The 7,110-nt window shown below is 42.6% G+C and overlaps 1 pseudogene; it reads left to right on the top strand.

The window, feature by feature from the left end:
• The first annotated feature begins 4,603 nt into the window (after positions 1-4,603).
• LOC142841962 (vomeronasal type-1 receptor 44-like) lies at positions 4,604-5,553 on the top strand (annotated as a pseudogene).
• The last annotated feature ends 1,557 nt before the right edge of the window (positions 5,554-7,110 follow it).

The following is a 7,110-nucleotide window of genomic DNA, read 5'->3' as shown; positions in this document are numbered from 1 at the left end:
GATGTTCCTTTCCATCCCCCATGTCCTCTCCCATCCTCCTTCCCACCCCCAGTTTATCCAGCAGCTCTCATCTATTTCCCCTTCTCAGAGTGATCCATGCTATCTCTCCAGCCCTACTCATTCCTTTCGTTACATACACCTCAATGTATTGTATTCTTTTTTTTAAATTTCAAATTTTTAAATTTATTTTACATGCCAGCCACATGGGGAACTGTGGTTGGTATAGTCCTTGATGTCGTCCTCCAGTCTGGAAATTCCTTTTTTTGTTAGTCTTCCTCTGCTGCTGAAGCTTCAGCTATGCTTCTGATTGATTGATTGATTGGCAGCATTTCTGTTTGCTCTCAGAGTCTTAGTTACTTTGCTATTTTTTCCTTTGAGTCTTTAATTACCCTTTCCAGTTGCTGTCCTTTTTCATTCACTTTGCTAATTGTCTTATCTGGGCCCTGAGTTGATCTGCTTACTTCATGCTTAAACCATGAGTTTGAGTCCTACATGCAATCATGGATCCTCTGTAAAGTAAGACCTGGAATGGTATTCAGACATTTTTTTCCCCTTGATTCTGGTGGTGAGCTCCTCTATTTGAAGGCGTGATGATGGTAGATGCCTTCGTGTGTGTTCAGTTTTGCACATTGTTAGGGTGGATGTTTTTCTCCTTTAGGTTTTATTTCTCTTTTATTCCCACTCCTTTTGCTTCTTTAATTTTGCGTGAGTTAGTCCACGCTGAATTTATGTTTCCCCCTATAGCATGTGGGGTGGGGAGGGACAGTAACAGCAGCAGATACAGTGATAGCCAGCCCAGCTTAACCTGCAGTGGAGCAGTTGTGCTTCAGAGACAGTGGCAGGAGAGGGGCTGGTTTCCAGGTGGTCTCTTTCTAGACAAGCCTTTAAGGCCTTTAAGCAGGACCACACCCACTTCAAGAGTGAAGGTCTCATGTCCCTTTGAGTCTGCCTCCCAAGGCAGTGAGTTGGCAGGGAAGGGTCCTTTCAGTCTGTCTGCTTGGGATTTCCAGAGACTCAGCCTCAGGCCCTCAGATTTCATTTCTGCTCTGTCTCCATGGTCTGTGCTGGTTTGGCACTTCCACCCATGATGTACTCAGCCCCTAGACACATCCCTGCAGCTTGTCCAGTCTCTCACCTTTTTATCTGAATATTCATTATGTATTTCAGTTCTGTGCATAGGAGAGACCAAGGCCATCTCCACCTTTCTAAGATATTTTAATAAAAGTAATGTGAGTGGATTAATTTCCCCCAAATCATGATCATTAGCCTGCATCTCACAGATGCTACAGAGTCTATACAAGAAATTTCCAGTGTCTGTCTTGTGGACAGGGGCTTAAATGTATCTGTGTCCATCCTGGTCCCTGAGTACATCACATGGCCTCTATCTAGGATCTTGATCTGAAAAGCCAGCCATGGAATAAGGATCCCCTTGAGGGTATAGATTTCTCTCTTCATTGATGAGCATGTAACTGAGTCTGGGTGATTCAGATTCCATTGGAAAGCTGACTGGCCCTGACTAGCTCCAGCACACAGTTCAACTGGACTGGATCAGAGACTGGCCTGCTCTTTGGCCCACAGCCAGAACCTAGTTCTGCAGCACTGCTTCCTGTGTGCAAAGAGGTGTGTTAGTAGAAGATAAGAGAAAGAGCCGGGTGATGGTGGTGCATGCCTTTAATTCCAGCACTTGCGAGGCAGAGGCAGGCGGATCTCTGTGAGTTTGAGCCCAGTCTGGTCTACAAGAGTTAGTTCCAGGACCGGCTCCAAAGCTACAGAGAAACCCTGTCTTGAAAAAAAAAGATCTATAAGATTGGAAGAAAATCAGAGTACGCGGGGATAGGAACAGGTGGCGACTCGAGGGAGAAAATGCTGAGACAGACAACTGGCATTGCAGAGGGGCGGGATGCATTTTGCCAGCAAGGTACAAGTCTATTGCAATGGAAACTCCCAGGATCTACTAGGGTGACTCTAGCAAAGACTCCTAGTATTGGGATATACAGAGCCTGAGCCAGCCATCTCTGTAAGCGGGCAAGGTTCAATGGAGGGATTGGGGTACCTACCCACAAAACCTTTGACCTACACTTTTCCCTGCCTGCAAGATGTGCTGAGGTAAAGTTGAGCAAGTTGACAACTGATGACTGGTCCATCTTGAGACCCATGTCACAAGAAGGAGCCAACACCTGACACTGCCTGGAGGGCCAGCAACCAGAGGCCAGGAAAAAAAGTCAGTGAAACGATACTCTGCTGTACTAGTAGACCAGAGCCTAGCAGAATCATCAGAGAGGCTTCATCCAGCAACTGATGGGAACAGATGCAATCATCCGCAGACAGTCATTAGACAGAGCTTGGGGGATCCTGTGGAAGAGGGGAAGGATTGCAGAAGCCAGAGGGGTCAAGGACACCACAAGAAAATTCACAGAATCAACAAACTTGGGCTCATAGGGGCCCACAGAGACTACCAATGGCCAGGGAGTTGTAGGGGTCTGACCCAGGCTCTCTACACACACACATATATATATATATATATAAGGTTGTGTAGCTTGGCCTTCTTGTGGGACATTTACCAGTGGCAGTGGCAACTGTCTCTAACTCTTTGCCTGCTTTTTGGATCCTTTTCCTCCTACTGGGTTGCCTCCTTCAGCCTTAAAATGAGGCTAGGTGCATAGTCTTATTTTAACTTGATATGCCATGTTTGGTTGATATCCCTGGGAGGCCTATCTTTTTCTGAAGGGAAATGGAGGAGGAATGGATCTTGAGGAGAGGTAGGAGGGATTGGGAGAAGAGGAAGGAAAACCTATGATCAGGATGTAAAATATAAGAGAAGAATAATAAAAGAAGAATTAGAGAAAAAGAGGTGTGTTTGATGCTCGGTCACTCAGTGACCATCTGTCATTGTTTTCACATCTCCGGACACTTCAGGATCTATAGTTTGGTTGAAGTTTTCTCCCCTCTTCCCTTTTATTTGGTTTGGTTTTTTTTTTTTCAATACAGGGTTTCTCTGTAGCTTTGGAGCCTGTCCTGGAACTTGTAGACCAGGCCGCTCTGTAGACCAGGCTGGCCTTGAAGTCACAGAGGTCCACCTGCCTCTGCCTCATGAGGGCTGGGATTAAAGGCGGCATACACCACCACTGCCCAGCATTGATTGAAGTTTTCATGTTTATGGCTCCCCAACTTGTATCAGTATCATTGTAACTATGCATGAGAATGCAAAAATTATCTTTCAATAGAGGCATACAAAATATTCACACAAACCACTTGGCAAAACACTACAGTTCTTGGTCAGATTAGGTGTCTCTATCACGGGTTGGGGCAGAACATTCTTGGGTAAGATTTGTGTTTTGTACAGTTAAATACTCAGGTATAGTTTTAGCTCTTCCCACTCTACTTCAGGAGCCTTTACAAGTTGTGTGAACCACATTTGTCCCAATCTTTGATGTTTGTCTCAGAGAGTAAAGTTGGAGGTAACAAGGCTAAATGTCTGTACCTGGATAGCTCTGATAGGTAGTTGTTGAAATGATCGTTGTCTTGATAGAGTCTAAACCAAGGTTAGAGCAACTAATACCTGCACTCTTATCCTGAGCTATAATGTTCTATAGAAATGTCAAATAATTAAGAATGCATTGGTTTAAAGAGACAGTACAAAGCAAGAATATACCGGGAGAAAAACTGCAGCCTTTATCTTTCTGGGACAGGGTTACTTCACTCAGGATGATTGTTTCTACATCAATCCATTCTCCTGCAAATTTCATAATTTCATTTTTCTCTGAAAAGCTGAACGTTACACACACACACACACACACACACACAGAGCTATCACATTCTCATTATCCATTTATCGTTGATAGAACTCTAGGCTGTTTCTAATTTCTGGCTATTTCAAACATAGCAGTAATAAACACAGATGAGCAATGTACTACATCTCCGTCATAATATGTAGCGTCCTTTGGTCATATGCTCAAGGGTGGCATAGCTGAATCTTGTGGTAGATCAACTTTCAGCTGTTTGAGAACTGCCCACTGATTTCCATAGTGCCTGTAGCAGTTAGCACTCTGGAGAAATTTTCCCCCCTTTCTGCATTCTCCCCAGCATGTGCTGTCATTTGTTTTATTCATCTTGGTCACTCTAATTGGGATAAGTTGAAATCTACATTTTAATTTTCATTTCCCTGATGACTAACGATTCTGGACATTTTATAAAAGTGTTTCTCAGCCATTTGCCTTTCATCTTTTGAGGCCTCTCCATTTAATTATATCCTTTTAAAAAAGTTTGTTTTCTTGATGTTCAGATTTATTTCTGTACAATATAAATATGTCTTTCATCTGAGTCAGATATGTCCAGGTTCCTATACTAATATGAATATGTTTCCATATGAGCTCTTCAACCCCGACTTTTCTACTCTCAGGCAGAAATCATGGAATCCAGTTCCTGGAAGGCTCACCTCTGATCCTGGCTGCAGAGTGTGCATCTCACTACCTTCTCCTTAGGCTCATCTGTCAATCACTGTAGTCATCCACCTCATCCATTAATTTTAATCTCACAACATCATGCATCTACATTTGGTTGGTCTGTCTTATCCAATCAGAGCATCAACGACTTCCTCAAGATAATGTTTCCAAGAGACCTAATTTCTGGATTCTTTCTCCTGTCATAAGTTTTCATTGGATTCGTGGGAAACTCGCTGCTCTTCATACTATACATGTATGCCTTCTTAATTCAGCCCCATCTGAAGAAGCCCATAGATATGATCTTCACACATCTGACACTTGTCAACGTTTTGAGCATTGTGTTCAGGCTGATACCAGATGTCATGGCATCCTTTGCAGTCAAGCTCCTTTTCCATGATGTGGGATGTAAGGCAGTTCTGTATGCATACAGTGTTACCAGGGGCCTCTCTATCTGTACTACTTCTCTACTGAGCGCATTTCAAGCCATCACTGTCAGTCCTACTCATTCCAAGTGGGTACGGCTTAAATCCAAGCTTGAGTCCTGCATTTTGCCATCACTCCTCTTCATCTGGATCATCAATACGTGTCTCTATATTCCAATGGTTGAAAACGTAAACGGCCAAATCAACTTCACTGTCGTGGGTTCCAGATATCCCCAGACATATTGCCGAAGTGACCAGGTTTGCCACCACACCACCATGTCACTTGTAACTGCATTAACGATTAGAGACATCCTGTTTGTATTTCTCATGATATGGACCAGCCTCTACATGGTGACCCTCCTGTTCAGACACAATAGGAGAACACGGCATGTCCACAGTTCCAGTGACTCTTCCCAGGCCTCTTCTGAAAAGAAAGCCACACAGAGCATCCTTCTGCTTGTGAGCTTCTTCGTGTTTTTCTATTTCTCAAACACCTTTGTTACCTTCTATTCATTCTGCAGACCTAAAAACAGCCCAGTATTGGATTTGATTAGTGGAGCTTTATCTTCAGGCTACCCAATCGTCTGCTCTTATGTTTTGATGAACAATAGGAAAATTATTTCCAAATTCATTTCTTCCTTTTCAAACTTTGAATGTTCTTTTTTTTTACAAGAGGATCCCATGGCTAATCTGACACCCCAAACTCCCTTCTACCTTACAGGATTCTTGACCACATCTGAGCAAAATAACCATGGTGTTCTTAATATTCAAATGGTAGCAACAAACAGATACTGCATTTAAAGTTAGGGCCTTATATAGGCCATACTGGCCTCAAACTTGTTAAGCACTGGAGATGATCTTGGAATCCTGTTCCTTCTGCTTCCATCTCCTAAGTACTGGGATTATAGGCATGCAGCCGCCTTACTTTTTTTTTTTAGTGGATATGTTTTTAATATGAGACTTTGAAGACTTCATAGGAACAAATATACATTAATAAACACTTTTCATATGACCTTGTGTTTGCTTTTATAATGAACTAATTTGATATATAATAGTATTGTAGTTAACTTCATATGCACATGTGAACTCTTAAATTACAGAGTGTCCATTAGATAATGGTCCTAAATTTTAAGGGCAATGAAACCTGGGGTCATTTTATGGCTGGAAATCACATTGCTTATTCTAAGTGACCTGCCAGCCTGCTTTGGCTCGCCCTGCTTGGTGCTATTGTTTTGATTTTTCTCTTTGTTTTCATGAGGTTTGCCAAGGATTATGGGCTCTAACTTTCAAGCACCTTGAATGCCCAGTGACACCAGTTTGGTGCAGGGTGGCATCTCAGTCCTCCCCATCACCTTACATTTGAAGTTCTCCATCCTATTGTGATGTGAAATAAAGGTGACTTTCATCCTAAGAAAAATACAGCAAGTAGAAAGTTGACCATTTCATGTATGGATGATCTTCTGTGAAGTTATTCTTCCCTGAGCAATTTTTACTTATCACCTTGTTAAACATGCTGGAAATGTTCTGGCGCTATCTTAATGGCAGCAAGCAAATAATTGAACAAAATGGCAAAAATGAGAACAAGATGATTGAATGCCATATTTGTAAGCATCTTGGTTGAGGAGATAGTTCTGTGGGTAAAGCATTTGCCATGCTATTATGAGGCCCCATGTTCAGATCCCTAGAGCCCACGTACATGCTGAGTGGGCATAGCAGCCAAGCTATTATTCGAGACTCAGAAAGTAGAGACAGAAGATCCCCAGAGGAATCTAACTAGTGAGGCTAGCCATATCAGTGAGTTCTGGGCCTGACTGTAAGACCTTTTCTCAATGGATAAGGTAGAAGAGCGATGAAAGATGATTTCTGACATCAACCTTGGGCCTCTACATGCATGTGCTTTTAGGTTTCAAAAGTCCACACCATTCCAAGTTAGGAGTCTCCTTCTGTGTCATGGTTGTTGATCAAGATCTCAGGCATAAATCCAGTGCCATACCTGCCTATCTGCTGCCATGTTCTCTATCATGATGGCCATGGTCTCAAACCCTTTGGAGTAATAAACCCCAAAATAAATATGAACTAAAAGTTGGTCACACTGTCTTACCACAGCAGTAAAATTGTAAGCAAAATACTATTGAACCAGTTAGTCACATCACCTCCATAGTGGAGAGCAGAGAGAAATGAATGCACACATGCTGACTCCTGGTTTATCACTCTCACTATACTTAGATAGTCCAGATACCCTTCCT

This window comes from Microtus pennsylvanicus, chromosome 1 (genome assembly GCF_037038515.1).
Source record: "Microtus pennsylvanicus isolate mMicPen1 chromosome 1, mMicPen1.hap1, whole genome shotgun sequence".
Taxonomy (NCBI): Eukaryota; Metazoa; Chordata; class Mammalia; order Rodentia; family Cricetidae; genus Microtus; species Microtus pennsylvanicus.
This window is presented reverse-complemented; position numbering and strand designations above follow the sequence as displayed.